Source organism: Stenella coeruleoalba (assembly GCF_951394435.1).
Source record: "Stenella coeruleoalba genome assembly, chromosome: 14".
NCBI lineage: Eukaryota > Metazoa > Chordata > Mammalia > Artiodactyla > Delphinidae > Stenella > Stenella coeruleoalba.
Genome location: NC_137160.1, coordinates 40,113,043 through 40,128,534, shown reverse-complemented (window position 1 = coordinate 40,128,534; position 15,492 = coordinate 40,113,043). Strand labels below are relative to the sequence as shown.

General features: G+C 40.2%; 1 pseudogene across 1 annotated transcript; it reads left to right on the top strand.

Annotated features, from left to right (window-relative positions):
* The first annotated feature begins 8,945 nt into the window (after nucleotides 1-8,945).
* LOC307197393 (small ribosomal subunit protein uS2-like) lies at nucleotides 8,946-9,955 on the top strand (annotated as a pseudogene). The gene has a single exon. The product of its transcript is annotated as a small ribosomal subunit protein uS2-like (transcript).
* Nucleotides 9,956-15,492: the final 5,537 nt, after the last annotated feature.

Genomic DNA, 15,492 nt, shown 5'->3' with positions numbered 1-15,492 from the left:
GTATACAGAAAATATATGGCTCAATATAATCATAAAGTTAGGCAAGACGCTTATAAGAGCTCACAGGAGGTAGGGTTCAATTCTGATTGGAAAGAAAAGGAAAAGCTTTGTGGAGCTCCTGAGATTTGAGTTTTGAAGGATGGGAGTAGAGGCATAAAGGCAGAGGGAATAATCAACAAAGGCACAGAAGCAAGAAAATATAAGAAGTGATGTAGAGTATGGTGCTTAGTCATTAATTCAATAAATATTCAGTGTCAGGCACTGTACTGAGTGCTGCTGAAGAAAAAATGATTCCTGCCCTCATGCTTAAGTGTTTAGGAAAATAATGACTGAAGCATGTACTTAAAAGAGTAAGAATAAAGTGGAAATTAAAATGAAGGAGAAAAGACAGTTAAGAAATGTGATGCTAGGGCTTCCCTGGTGGCTCAGTGGTTAAGAATCCGCCTGCCAATGCAGGGGACATGGGTTTGAGCCCTGGTCCGGGAAGATCCCACATGCTGGGAAGCAACTAAGCCCATGTGCCACAGCTACTGAGGCTGCACTCTAGAGCTCTCAAGCCACAACTACTGAGCCTGTGTGTCACAACTACTGAAGCTCGTGCACTTAGAGCCCGTGCACCTAGAGCCTGTGCTCCACAACGAGAAGCCACTGCAATGAGAAGCCCATACATCGCAGCGAAGAGTAGGCCCCGCTCGCCACAGCTAGAGAAAGTCCACACACAGTAACGAGGACCCAACGCAGACAAAAATAAATAAATTTTTTTAAAAATTAAAAATATAAGAAATGTGATGCTAAACAAGGAGACACTTCAACTTTCTGTGGTTTAGTGTTATGTGTAAAACAGAAAAGTACTAGGTATGGTTGGAATAGATTTCATATTTCTGCATTTTATTCTCAAGGTAATGAGAAGCCATTAAGATCTCTCAACCAGGGAATGGCATGATCATCTTCCTGCTTTCAGAAGAGTCTAAAATTAAAAGGAGGAACGGAAAGGAAAACTATTTGGGAAGTCTGGAAATAAAATCACAAGGTCCAGAAGTACAGGAGCTAAAATGCATAGACATGATGATAGGTTGAGAAGTGAGTAGGGAAAAAAAGCGTACAATCAATTATCGTCTGTTCCTTAGGGAATTTTTTTTTTTTTTTTTTGCGTTACGCAGGCCTCTCACTGTTGTGGCCTCTCACGTTGTGGAGCACAGGCTCCAGACATGCAGGCTCAGCGGCCATGGCTCACGGGCCCAGCCGCTCCGTGGCATGTGGGATCTTCCCAGACCGGGGCATGAACCCGTGTCCCCTGCATCGGCAGGCAGACTCTCAACCACTGTGCCACCAGGGAAGCCCAGGGAATTTTAAAAGTAAAGAAGAAAAAATAAGATGATCAAATTTATATCTGAAGGTTAGCCATCTTTCCTGAGAATAAACGTTAAGAGCCAACTGCTTACTACACGTTACTATCTAGTGTCCTACAGGTAAACTCAAATTCATGAAGTTGACACACACCCATGATATCTTCCTCCTGAATCCCCTACTAAACACCTTGCCATCCAGATAAAATAACTGGTTGCTATCCTACACTCCTCACTCTCCTCCAGTTTTCTAAATCTACTTGCTCACTAGGTCATTTCTGAGTTAAAAAAATAACACTACCTACTGTAAAAATTTAAACAGTAGTGAAATATACAGAGTAAAATGGGAAGAGAAACACAGAGAATTGGACCTGACATTTTATGCCAGTTGATTTCCCCCAGGCATTTATTTGCTGAGTCTCAAACTGGCAGGGCAAAAGGCCAAGAAATCTAACCAAAGGACACTGGAAGGTTAAGTGGAACTCAGCAGACTCACTTTGATAGTGGATAAAAATTGGGAATACAAGACATGCCAAGTAGGAGGTGTTCTTATAAACACCCCACAATTTCAGGATAAACATTAAAAGGCTATATATACCCTCAGAATAAGAATGAAATATGTGTGAACCAAGTCTAAAAAAAGTCTGAAATGCAATCTCAAGTCAGGTCAGCCTTTTAGTGAATTAAGTTATCTACTCCTAATCTAGCTGCCAACGAGAAGAGAAGAGGGTGAATCCTGTCTGGAGAATGACAACCTCATCCAGAGACTATAACTTTTCATGCACAATGTCCAGTGTTCAAATCAAAAACTACCAGAATCATTAGAGTCATAGACATTAATATACATTTACACACCCACACAGATGGATAGACCAGAAACAGTTATAGAATGTGTGTATACATGGATTAGTAAACATATATATATATACATATATATATATATATATATCACATATACATACATATATAACATAGCTCTGTTCTCTGAGAGGACCCAGGGCAATGATACTCCAGTATCAATAGGCATACCTAGATCATGGTTTGTAGATAGCATTCTACAAATTAAAGGAACCAGTGCTCCTTTGAGAAATGGCTGATTCTAGGGCTAGGGCAGGGAAAATACAAGATGAGCCAGGAGCATGTTATAGCATCAGAAAGTAAGCAAGAACTCAAGAAACAAAACACTGGGAGCAGGTCAAAGGAACATAGGAGCCAACGTGAAAGTATTCCCAAGGCCAAATAAATATACATGGGTCCATACTGATATAAATAAATATGGCAGAAGAGACAAATCTTCCTTATGGAAGAATTTCAAATAATATATGTAGATTTTCCCCCCTCAGGATGTGGAGTTTAATCCCCACCTCCCACTCCTAGAAGAGGCTGGACCTGTTGACTTGCTTCCAAGGAATAGAGTATGGGAAGGGAAAAATAGTAACCACAGTGGAGAAACCTGGCAAAAACTACTTTAACCTAAGTTTTCTTAACCTCAGTACTATTGACATTTGGGACCAGATAATTCTTTGTTGGGGATGGGGGCTATTTTTTCTGCTTATAGGATTTTAAGTATCATTCCTGGCCTTTCTCCACTAAATACCAGTAGCAATCCTCCCCCTGCCCCACCAGTTACAACAACCAAAAATGGACATTGCTAAATGTCCCCTGAGGGCAAAAATTACACCTGCCAGAGAAGCACTGCTTAAAGTTTAACAGCACCAGTGATGTGTGGATATCATGAACCACTTGGTATGATGTAATAAGGTCACTTCAGCTCTGTATATTCTTTCCAAAAACCTATAATCTCAAAATAACTAAAGTCAGAAATGAAAGAGGGCACATTATTGTGAATATTATAGAAATAAAAAGGATTATAAGAGAGCACTAGGAACAGTTGTACACCAACAAATTGGATAAACTGGACAAATTCCTAGAATCATGCAACCTACCAAGTGAATCATCAAAAAATAGGAAACCTGAATAGAACTATAGCTAGTAAGGAGATTCCCAACAAAGAAAAGCCCAGGACCAGATGGCTCCGCTGGTGAATTCTACCAAACATTTAAAGAAGAAACACCAATCCTTCTCAAACTCCTTCAAAAAATTAAAGAGGAGGGAATGTTTTCAAACTCATTTGATGAGGCCAGAATTAACCTGACACCAAAGCCAGACAAAGACACTACAAGAAAAGAAATCTACACACCAGTATCTCCTATAAATATTGATGCAAAAACCCTCAGCAAAATATTACCAAACAAGGCTTCCCTGGTGGCGCAGTGGTTGAGAGTCCGCCTGCCGATGCAGGGGACACTGGTTCATGCCCTGGTCCAGGAAGATCCTACATGCTGCGGAGCGGCTGGGCCTGTGAGCCATGGGCGCTGAGCCTGCGCATCCGGAGCCTGTGCTCCGCAACGGGAGAGGCCACAGCAGTAAAAAAAAAAAAAAAAAAAAAAATTACCAAACAGAATTCAACAACATATTAACAGGATTATACACCATGACCAAGTGGGATTTATTTCTGAAATTCAAGGATGGGTCAATCAATGTAATACATCATATTAACAGAGTAAAGGATAAAAACCACATGATCATCCCAATTGGTGCAGAAAAAAATTTTTTTTTGACAAAATTCAACACCTTTTCATGATTAAAAAGTTAAAAACACACTCAACAATCCAGGAATAGTACTTCAACATAGTAAAGGAAAGTACCTCAACATAATAAAGTCCATATAAATAAAACTCACAGTTAACATCTACTCAGAGGTGAAATACTGAAAACTTTTCCTCACAAGAATGCCTGCTTTTGCCACTTTAACGTAGTACTGGAATTCCTAGCCAGAGCAACTGGCAAGAAAAATAAATAAAAGGCCTTGAAATTGGAAAACAGGAAGTAAAATTATCTCTCTTTGTAGATAACATGATCTTATATGCAGAAAATCCTTAAAATTACACACACACACACACACACACACAACTTCTTAGAACTAATAAATCAATTCAGCAAAGTTGTAGGATACAAAATCAATAGGCAGAAATCAGTTGTGTTTTAATACACTAACAATAAACAACCTGAAAAATAAATTAAGAAAGCAATTCCATTTAAAAATAGCATCAAAAATAATAAAATACTTAAGAATAAATTTAACCAAGGCAACAACACTAAAAACTACAAAACATTCTGGAAGAAATTAGACACCAATAAGTGAAAAGATATCCCATGTTTAATATTACCCAAAGAAATCTACAGATTCAGTGAAATCCCTATCAAAACCCCCACAATTTTTTTCAGAAACAGAAAAATCCATCCTTAAACTGATATGGAATATCAAGGGACCCTCAATAGTCAAAACAATCTTGAGAAAGAACAAAGTTGGAAATCTCACACTTCCTGATTTCAAAACTTACAAAGCTACAGTAATAGAAACAGTGTGATACTTGCATAAAGACAAATGTATAAACCAATGGAATAGTATAGAGAGCCCAGAAATAAACCCACCCATAAATGGTCAAATGATTTTCAACAAGGGTGTCAAGACCATTCAATGGGTAAAAGACAGTTTTCTCAGTAAATGGTATCGGGAAAACTGTATATCAACATACAAAAGAATGAAGGTTGACCATTGCCTTACATCATATACAAAAATTAACTCAAAGTGGATCAAAGGGGACTTCCCTAAACATAAGAGGAAAACTACAAAACTCTTAGAAGAAAACATTAAAGAAATCTTCATGCAATTGGATTTGTCAGTGATTTCTTGGATATGACAACATAAGCATAGGAAACAAAAGAAAAAATAGATAAATTGGACTTCATCAAAATTAAAAACTTTTGTGCATCAAAGGACACTGTTAACAGAATGAAAATGCAATCAATGGAATGGGAGAAAATATTTGAAAATCGTATATCAGATAAGGGATTGATATCCAGAATATATAAAGAACCCCTACAACTCAACAACAGCAAAAACTAACCAGATTTTTTAATTGGTCAAATGGTTTGAATAGACATTTCTCCAGAGATGGTATATAGATAGTCAAAAAGCACATAAAAAGATGTTCAACATCACTAATCATTAGGATAGCCATTATTACTATTATTTTTTTTTTTTTTTTGCGGTACGCGGGCCTCTCACTGTTGTGGCCTCTCCCGTTGCAGAGCACAGGCTCCGGACGCGCAGGCTCAGCGGCCATGGCTCACGGGCCCAGCCGCTCCGCGGCATGTGGGATCTTCCTGGACTGGGGCGCGAACCCGTGTCCCCTGCATCAGCAGGTGGACTCTCAACCACTGCACCACCAGGGAAGCCCAGGATAGCCATTATTTAAGAAAGAAAGGAAGGAGGGATGGAAGGAAGTAAGGAAATAATATTGTTGGTGAGGAAGTGGAGAAGTTGGAACACTTGCACAATGCTGATGGGAATGTAAAATGTTGCAGCCACTGTAGGAAACAGTATGGTGGTTCCTCAAAAAAGTGAACATAGGGTTTCCCTGGTGGCGCAGTGGTTGAGAATCTGCCTGCAAATGCAGGGGACACGGGTTCGAGCCCTGGTCCAGGGAGGATCCCACATGCCGCGGAGCAACTGGGCCCGTGAGCCACAACTACTGAGCCTGCGCGTCCGGAGCCTGTGCTCCGCAACAAGAGAGGCCGCGGCAGTGAGAGGCCCGCGCACCGCGATGAAGAGTGGCCCCCACTTGCCGCTTTCGCTCGAGAGCCCTCGCACAGAAACAAAGACCCAACACAGCCAAAAATTAATTAATTAATTATTTTTTAAAAAGTAAACATTGAGGGCTTCCCTGGTGGTGCAGTGGTTGAGAGTCCGCCTGCCGATGCAGGGGACGCGGGTTCGTGCCCTGGTCTGGGAAGATCCCACATGCCGCGGAGCGGCCGGGCCCACGAGCCATGGCCGCAGAGCCTGCATGTCCGGAGCCTGTGCTCCGCAACGGGAGAGGCCACAACAGTGAGAGGCCCGCGTACCACAAAAAAAAAAAAAAAAAAAAGTAAACATTGAATTACAATATGATCCAGCAATTCCACTTCTGGGTGTATACCCAAAATAATTGAAAGAAGGGACTCAAATATGTGTACACTGATGTTCATAGCAGCATTATTCACAATAGCCAAAAGCTGAAAGCAACCTAAATGTCCATTGACAGATAAATGGATAAACAAAATGTGGTGTATACATACAATAGAATATTACTCAGCATTACAGAGAAAAGAAATGTTGACATACACTACATCATGGAGGAACACTGAAGACATCATGCTAAGTGAGATAAGCCAGGCACAGGACAAATATCTTATGATCCCACTTACATGAAGTACCTAGCAGCTTGGATACACTGAAATGGGAGTTAGTGAAAGCTACGTAAGTAGAAAACATGAAGGCTGAAACATGGAGGGAAACAAAATTATAGAAGAAGATACAGCAAAGAGCCTAGGAATCATATCTGATATGGAAAAAAAGGCCTAACATACACATATCTGAGTCTCAAAATGAAATAAGAGATGATGGAACAAAGGCTATATTTAAAGAAAGAGTGGTCAAGAATTTTCCAACCCTCATGAATAATCAAATCATGCATTAAAGGAGCACCACAGACAACAAAAACTACAAAGAAAAGTATACCTGGGGACATCATAGTACCTAACAAAAGCAAAGAAAAAGAGAAAAATCGAAAAAAGGGGAAAAAACATTATATTCAAATAAACAACAAATAAACTGAGGTTTAACTTCTCAACATAAAGCCAGAAGATAATGAAATATCTTGGAAGTATAACTTTCAAAAGCAAAGACAATGTGAAGACATTTCCAGACAAACAAAAATGAGAGAATTCATTGCCCACATACTCAAACAAAAAATACTAAAAGGAGTTCTTCAGGCACAAGGAAAAAACAGTTTAGGAAGAAATGAAGAGCCATGGAAAGTGTAAATCTGAAGGTAAATGTAAATGAATATTAACTGTAAGAAAAGATAATAATGCCTAAAGTTAGGAACTAAATACATTCTCAGAGAGATTGTAGAAGTACTAATTTATATTAGGTTCTAATAAACCAAGGGTGCATGTTGTAATCGCTAGAGTAAAAGAGGAATATAACTAACAAATTAACAAAAAGTAAAATGGAGAAATAAAAATTGTTGATTAGGGCTTCCCTGGTGGCGCAGTGGTTGAGAGTCCGCCTGCCGATGCAGGGGACGCGGGTACGTGCCCCGGTCCGGGAAAATCCCACATGCCACGGAGCGGCTGGGCCCTTGAGCCATGGCCGCTGAGCCTGCGCGTCCGGAGCCTGTGCTCTGCAACGGGAGAGGCCACAACAGTGAGAGGCCCGCGTACCGCAAAATAAATAAATAAATAAATAAAATTGTTGATTAATCTCAAAGAAGGCAAGGGAAAAAGAATATAAATAGTCAAGACAAATAGATAACACATAGGATCATGACAGATGTAAGCCCAAATACACCAGTAATTATATTACATGCAAGTGGACACAAGACAAAGATTCTTGACTAGAATTTTTAAAATTAATCATGTAATACTTACTTGAGATACAACTACCAGAATCCAGGAAACTTAAAATACAAGTATGGAAAAAAGATACTGCATTCAAACACTAACCAAAAGAAAGGTGCTAATCGCTGTACCAATATCAAACAAGAAGTAGACTTTAAAGCAAAAGTCTTACTAGAGATAAAATGGGACATTTCTATTGATGAGTCAATTTACCAAGAAAATAGAAATATTCTAAACGTGTATACATCTAATAATTTTGCTTCAAAGTATATAAAACTAAAATTGACAAAACTAAAATGAGAAAGAGATAAATCTACAATCCTAGTAGGAGACTTTTGCACAACTCCCTTAGTAAAAGAGGACAAGCAGAAAAAATGTCTAAGAATATAGTATATGTGGACAATATGATTAACAAAATGACCTAATGGACCTATTAGGTAACAGTACAACCAACAATGACAGAAACCTTGATTCTTTTTAGGTGCACAGAGAACATTTTCCAAAACTGAGCATATGCGGGTTTGTATATTCAACAAGCCTCAACAAATTTCATCAGATTGAATCGTTTAGAGTAGGGCTGTGCAATAGAATTTTCTGTGTTCTACCTGCATTGTTCAGTACAATAGACACCATAGTCAACACAGTAGTCACTAGCCACATGTGGCTACTGAACACTTAAAATGTGTGCCTGATGAACTACATTTTATTCATTCTAATTAATTTATATAGCCACATCTGGTTAGTGACTACATATTGGACAGCACAGACTTAGCACATGTTTTCACATAACAATGAAATTAGCTAGAAATCAATAACACACACACTTAAAAAAATTCCCAAATGTTTGGAAATTAAGAAAAACAATTTAACTTACCCATGGGTAAAGGAAGAAAGCACAATAGAAATTAGAATATATTTTTATCTGGATAATAGTGATATTATTAGGGGAAAAAAAGGCTAAAATTCAATGATTTGAGTATCCATCACAAGAAGTTAGAAAAAGAATAGCAAGTAAATCTAAAGAAAGTAGGATGAGGTCCATAAGCGTTGTTCTGGTTTCTCATCATAACTTAAAGAGAAATATTCACAATGTCCAGAGCCCTTGATGTTCTGCAAATGAAGGAAGAGGAGGTCCTCAAATTCCTTACATAAGGAACCCACTTAGGGTGACACCAGCCTTGACTTCCAAATGGAGCAGTGCCTCTACAAAAGGAAAAGTGATGGCATCTGCCTCATAAATCTGAAGAGAATCTGGGAGAGGGTTCTGCTGGGAGCTTGTGCCATTGATGCCACTGAAAACTCAACAGATGTCAGTGTCCTCCAGAAGTACCGGCCGGCAAGCAGTGCTGAAGTTTGCTGCTGCCGCTGGAGCCACTCCTACTGCTGACTGTGTCACTCCTGGAAGCTTTACTCACCAGATCCAGGCAGCCTTCCAGGAGCAGAGACTTCTGGTGGTTACTGACCCCAGGGCTGCCCACCAGCCTCTCACACAGGTGTCTTATGTTGACCTGCCCACCATTGCTCTGTGTAACACAGACTCAACTCTGTGTTCTGCGGGCATTGCCATTCCCTACAGCAACAAGGGAGCTCACTCAGGGGGTCCGAGGTGGTGGGTGCTGACCCTGGAAGTTCTGCACATGCGTGGCACCGTCGCCCGTGGACACCCACGGGAGGTCATGCCTGATCTCTACTTCCACACACACCTGGAAGAGACTGAAAAGGAAGAGCAGGCCACTGCTGAAAAGGTTGTGGCCAAGGAGGAATTTCAGTGCGAATGGACGGCTCTAACTCCTGAGTTTACTGCTACTCAACCTGAGATCCCAGACTGGTCTGCAGATGTGTAGGTCCCCTGTGTGCCTATTCAGCAGTTCCCTCCTGAAGACTGGTCTGCAGCTCCCACTGCTCAGGACACTGAATGGGGAGGGACGACCACTGATTGGCTTTAAGCTGTTCTCTCATAGCCCTTAAAGAGAAAATGGAAATGAAGTTGATGAAAAATCAACAGTTTCTTTAAAAAAAGAAAATAGAAGGAAGGAAATAGTAGAGCATGAATTAATGAAATAGAAAGCACACATTTTAAAAAAGAAAAGCCAAAAGCTCATTTTTGAGAAAGAATTAAATTGACAATCCCCCAGCAAAACTGATCAAGAAACAGAGAGAAGTCCCGTTTGTCAACGTAAGGAATGCAAAAGTGGCCATCAGCACAGATCTACAGCCACTACAAGTGTAATATAAAGGATATGATTCATAATTTTACCTAAAATTTATAAAATTTACCCAAAATTAACACAATAAGAAATATAAAATCTGGGACTTCCCCAGTAGCACAGTGGTTAAGAATCCACTTGCCAATGCAGGGGACACGGGTTCGATCCCTGGTCAGGGAAGATCCCACATGCCATAGAGCAACTAAGCCCGTGCACCACAACTACTGAGCCTGCACTCTAGAGCCCGCAAGCCACAACTGCTGAGCACGAGAGCCACAACTACTGAAGCCCACGCTCCTACAGCCCGTGCTCCACAACAAGAGAAGCCACCGCAATGAGAGACCTGCGCATCTCAACAAAGAGCACCCCTGCTCACTGCAACTAGAGAAAGCCAGTGTGCAGCAACAAAAACCCAACACAGCCCAAAACTAAACTAATTAATTAATTTAAAATAAAATGTCCAGCTCAATGGCTTTAAAAAAAGAAAAGAAAAGAAATATAAAATCTAAATAGCTCTGTGTCTATTAAGGAAATTATTGGGAATTCCCTGGTGGTCCAGTGGTTAGTATGTGGCACCTTCACTGCCGGGGTGGCCAAAAAGAAAAAAAAAAGGAAATTATCTGTAACTTAAATTTTTCCCATCAAGAATAGTCCAAGCCATATATCTCAGCAGGGAAAAGTTCCAGACATTAAAGGAAGAAATAAAGCAATCGTACACAATCTCTTCAAGGTAAAAGAAAAAGACAATACACTACCCAACTTATTTTATGGAAGCTGTGGATTATGTTCCTTACAGAAGAAGATTTCCTTCCTGGAACTAGACCAGGAGGCATGGCTTTCCCAAGGATTTTGGCACATGCATTTCTCCGCATCTCCCTAGGATGCCTTTCAGGCCTTTGATCACTCCAGCTGTCAGGCAGCTGCAGCCGAGCCTCCAGGGCACATTAAAAGGAATCTCTTTCCAACAGTTGGGATCCAGTGGCAGGCAGACTGAATCTAATTATCTACAATATCATACAATGCATATTTATCACTTCTCCAGACAAGGTGTTTGTTATTTGTTTATAAATGTGGTTCTGTTTAAATGCTTTCATTAAATTTTATTTAGTCAGCTTACTCAATGATATAGCTAATTACATGGGGCCAGTGGAATTCCCAGACTGTCAGTTGATCAAGGGGGCCCTATAGAAAACTCCAGAAGAATGAGAATATTCCTTTCCTGTAAGCCATGCTTTAGGGAAAAAGTATTCTTCTAAATCAGGGGTCTACAAACTACTGCAGGAAGACCAGCCAGCCACTGTTTTAATAGAACACAGCCTCACCCATTTGTTTGTGAGTTATCTAAGGCTGCTTTCTGCTATAAAGGCAGAGTTGCATAGTTGCAGCAGAAACTGTATGGCCCTCAAAGCTGAAAATATTTGCTATCTGGCCCTTTACAGAAAATGTTTGCTGACCCATGATCTAAATGAAAATTTTTTTTAACTTTTATTGATTTTTTTTTCTTTTTGCTGATTATAAATGTGCTGCTAGCTTGCTGTTAAAAAAAAAAAAGATACTATGTAAAAGAATAAAGATAAAAGTCATTTATCTCCAGAAGCCTACTTAGCAAACAGTATTTTGATGAGTGCCATTCTACATATATATTTGTGTACTTTTTTCCAAAAATGATATTGATGATGGCAAATGAAAATTTTCCCATTGTTGTATCATAAACATTTTTTAAATAAATTTATTTATTTGTTTTATTTTTGGCCGTGTTGGGTCTTTATTGCTGCGTGCGGTGTTTCTCTGGTTGTGGCGAGCGGGGGCTACTCTTCATTGCGGTGCGCGGGCTTCTCATTGCGGTGGCTTCTCTCGTTGCACAGCATGGGCTCTAGGCGCCTGGGCTTCAGTAGTTGTGGCTCACAGGCTTAGTTGCTCTGCAGCATGTGGGATCTTCCCGGGCCAGGGCTCGAACCCGTGTCCCCTGGATTGGCAGTCAGATTCTTAACCATGCGCCACCAGGGAAGCCCTATCATAAATATTTTACACATCCATAAACATAGCTCTTCATCTTCTTTTTAAATATGGCTGTAGGGGATATTTATAACTGCTTTCTCAATATTCCCTTCTCCCTCTCCCTGCCCCAAGCTTTCTCGATAACAGCACCTTACCTGATTTTCCTTTAGTAATTCACTCTCTCCCTTTCGGGGCCATTAAGTTCTCTTTAACTTTGAATTTTGAGATAATTTCAAACTTATAGAAAAATTGCAAGAACAGAACAAAGAATTCCTATATTTGCTTCACCCAGATTCCCCAAGTATTATTTTATCACATTTGCTTTATAATTCTCTATCTACTTATGCTATATGCCCAGATATATCTATATCTATATCTATAGATATGTTAAGTTTTCCCTGAATTGTTTGAGTAAGTTACAGACACAATGCCCCTTTGACATTCAAACAGCGAGGAGGAAGAGGATTTTGAGCAGAGAAGTGACACAGTCTGAACATGATCTGGATGCTGTGGGGAGAGCTGAGTGAAGCAGAGCAAGCAGGAAATCAGGGAGGCTATGGCCTGACCAACTGGGAGGACAAAATTGCCACTTTCTAAGATGAAGAAGACGACAAGAAGAACATGTTTGGGGAGAAATTAAAAATTTGATGGGGGCATGTTGGGTTTAAGATGCCTAATTAGTCACTGTACCAAGCCCAGTTTATAAGCCTCCTCCTATTTGCAGGGCCAGAGTTTCTGCTCTGTGATACTGATGACCCTGTAAGAAGACTGCCTGCACCAACCCTTGAGGTTGCAGGCCCACCAGGCTGCAGGCAGAGGGAGCAACTGACTCCCGCTGGATCTCTTGCCTGCCACTCCTCCTGTGCTATTGCATTGTCTTGGAACCTGACTACTGGAGAGGCTGAATGGTGCACCTGGAAGTGTGGAATTGATGTTCTGTGGTGGAAACTGACCAGAGGGCGAGCGAGGGGAGCCTGCAGAAAATTCTTCTCCCTCCTCCTACCCCATGGTGAGGTGAGATGACATAGTTCATGCCATTTGCCCTCTGAAGATAGTCAGTGAGACTAAGCAAACAGCTGTGCCTAAGCTGTAGACACTCAGTAACACCACCTGTGTTTGTTCTCTCTTTTCCCTGCTTCACCACCCATTTACCTTCAGTCATCCTGTTCTGGGATTGCATCACCCCAATAAAGTATTAACAATAAGGTTTAATTTTATGCTGTTTTCTTAGGAACCCAGATTAAAGCAGGTATCAAAGTGGAGATGTCTGGTAGGCAAAGCGATATATGAGCCTGTAGTTCAGAGAAGAGATCTAGGCTGAAATATAGATTTTGGAGTCCTAGGTAATAAAGATCTAAGACCAGATGAGATTACCTAGGAAGTGAACATAGGTAGAAAAAAGAAGAGATTTGAACACTGAGCCCTCAGGCACTCCAACATACTGAAGTCCAGAGAGGTGAGGAAATACCAGCATCGAGACTGAAAAGAAATGTCCCATGAGGTAGAGAAAAACCAAGCATGTTGTTTCTTGAAGCCAAATGAAAATACATCAATTATGCAAAATACTGCTGATGGCTCAAGCAATATAAGTAATAAACGAATATTGAAATCAGCAATATGGAGGTTAGCAAAGTTGATTAGCACTCTTCTTTTGTTTTGTCTTGTTTGGCCACACCATGCAGCTTGCGTGCGGGATCTCAGTTCCCTAACCAGGAACTGAACCTGGGACATGGCAGTGAAAGCGCTGAGTCCTAAGCACTGGACCGCCAGGGAATTCCCATTGATTATCACTCTTTATGTGGAGAAGAATTTGTGTAATATACAGTAATGTCACACCTCTCATTCCTGTTATAATTTGTATCTTCAACTTTTTTTCTTTCCTGATCAGTCTGGCTGGAAGTTTATCAATTTTATTAATCTTTGTTAAAAGTTAGCTTTTGGTTTAAACAGAGTACAGAAATTGGTTTTTCTCTTGTTTTTCTGTTTTCTATTTTGTTGATTTTCAATCTAATCTTCTCTTTACTTTGGGTTTAATTTATTCTTTTTCTGGTTTCTTAAGGTGGAAGCTGAAGTCTCAAAAAATTGAGACTTTTTTTTCTAGTATAAGTATTTCATTACTAAAAATTTACCAATAAGAGCTGCGTGAGATTACTTTTTTCAAATATTTCGCTATTCCTCCTCCCTCCCCTCACCTTCAGGAACCCTAATTACTCTTACACATATTAGGCTGCTTGAAGTTGTACTACAGCTCTGTTCAATTTTTCTTAGTGTTTTATTTGCCCGTTTTTCATTTTGGATGGTTTCTTTTGTTATGTCTTATCTACCATGATTTTTTTTATTCTTTTCTTCTATTATGTTTAATCCACAGTTAATCCCATCTGTGCATTTTTTTTAAATCTCAGACATTGCAGTTTTTATCTCTAAAAGCTTAATTTGGTTGATTTTTTTAGAGCTTTCATGTTGCTACTGAGCATGTTCAATACTTCCACTAGCTTCTTGATCACATGGAATAGTTTAATAATTGTCTTAATGAGCTTGTCTAATTCTTTGTCATTTCTGGGTCAATTTGATTGAGTGGTTTTTCTTATTATGGGTTGTATTTTCCTGTTTCTTTGCATGACTTATGAGTTATCCAATTTTTGATTGGATGCCAGTCATTTTGTATTGTATGTTGTTGGGTACTGAATATTTTTAATATATATATTCTTGAGCTTTGTTCTGGGATGTGTTTAAATTGCTTGGGCAGTTTTACCCTCTTAGGTCTTGCTATTAAGTATCTTTCAGGCAGTGTTTAGTCTAGGGTTCATTTTTTTCTCCTATGCAGGCAAGACTCTACTATTCGAACCCAGAGTTTCTCAACCTCAGCACTATTGATATTTAAGGCTGGATAATTCATTGTAGGATGTTTAGCAGCATCTCTGGCCTCTATCCAGTAGATGCCAGTAGAGCCCATCTTCTCTGGTTATGAAAACCAAAAATGTCTCCAGATACTACCAATTGTCTCTTGGCGGGGGTGGGGTGGGGCATAAAACTGCCATCGTTTGAGAGCCATTGCTCTGACGTCCTGTGACTTAGGAGGTTTTCTGCCCTCGCCGATGGTACTATTACTGGCACTTTGTGAGTTCCAGTGATTTTTTTCCCCCCTAATTCTTCTGGATGATTCTTTCCCCCACCTCAGGTAGTTTCTTTACACAGGTGTTCATCAGCAATCAACTGAATACTTGTGAGGGACCCTCTGCAGACCTCCAGCGTTTAGGTCTCTCCTCTTTGGTACTCTGCCCTGCCAATCTAGTCACTTGGCCTCTCAGGGCGCCTTGCTCCGTCATCTCAACTTAGGGATACGGTCAAGCTCTGCTTGAGTTCTCCCTCCCTGTGCTGTAGCCTAGAAACTCTCTCCAGGCAGTAAACTGAGGGAACCCAAGTTTGCTTCA